We start from the raw sequence: 1,373 nt of genomic DNA, 5'->3' as shown, positions 1-1,373 counted from the left end.
CTTCGTAATTTAATTTCGAGTCAAAATAGACTCTGATTGCACTCATACCTATTTTCTAAATATTTTTCAATCGGAATGTCGAAATCCGAAATTCTAATCGGATATTAGGATCGGGCGATTTAAAATACCCGATCGAGTATTGGCTGATAATACTCGGGAATGTTTATCACACGTGTCCGCAAGGTGATCATTACACATTGGGATGAGAGATTTGACTTCCATAAAGCAAATCTCCCATCACTTTCTCAAATATCTCATGATCTCATTAGCCACCCTATGAGATTTGTCCTTATTGCCTAGGGAAAATCTGATTTCCCTCTCTCCTTAAACCCTCACACTCCACACTTCACTCACTCACTTTTGCATTTTCAAAGAGAAGGTAACTCTCTCCATTTTTCTCTCATTTTTCTCAAGTCTTCTTCCATCTTCAATCCTTGATCTCTCAACATTCAACCAATGGATGTTGATGAGATTTAAGTATGTCGTTCATGAGTATGTCAAGAACATATTCAACCGTTGAAATTTTCTAAAACGCTTTATAACTCATTTTCTCTTCAAAACCGAAAATGATGTGGTTCTTGAACTCATGAAAATATCTTGTTGAAAACATGAACAACTTGTGTTCATAGAGTTGTTATAATGTTTGTATTACATACTTTTGTTGTTTTAGGCAAAGGGGATGATGATAAAATCAAAGGAACCTTTAGGAAATGTTTTGTAAAAATGAGAATGTATGTATTTCTATTTGTTTTTAGCCTTAAACCATGGCTAAAAACAAGTTGGAAAAATAGAAATCTTTGTAAAAAAAAAAAATGTTGAGGTTTATGAGTACATGAAGGTCTCATGAAACTCTTGAATGATACTTTGTATAACTTACTTTAAAGGGGTAAGATTATCAAAGAATGTTTTAAATCGGAATATGGAGTTTTAAGTATTTTGGTAACGATTTTAGAAATATCGGAAACTAACGAGTTTTATTATGGTAGTTACGAAGATTTCCGGCATTTGAACCTTGCAACCCAACCGAACCATAGGGATTTCGTAAAGCACGCTTCATTAAGGTGAGAGAGAACACATCGTGACATAGTGGTGTCCGAATATGACACCCGGATCTCCTAAACCATCTCAAAGGTTTTGGAGTTAACTTGGGTTTAAGAAACCCAAGATTTTTATGTTTGAATGCTTTTGAATATATGTGATTGTTGATGAAATGTGTTGAATATTGTATATGAATGTTGTTGGAAAATTTTCTGAGTGCAGGTGGTTGAAAAACCAGGTTTGAATGTGTCTTGATTGTTGAAAATGACAAAAATTAGCATTCTGTCCAAATTCCAGTGGTCTGGGCGAACCAGGAGTCGTCGGGGCGAGCTCGG

Source organism: Lupinus angustifolius, chromosome LG14, assembly GCF_001865875.1.
Source record: "Lupinus angustifolius cultivar Tanjil chromosome LG14, LupAngTanjil_v1.0, whole genome shotgun sequence".
Taxonomy (NCBI): domain Eukaryota; kingdom Viridiplantae; phylum Streptophyta; class Magnoliopsida; order Fabales; family Fabaceae; genus Lupinus; species Lupinus angustifolius.
Note: the sequence above shows the minus strand (reverse complement) of the source record.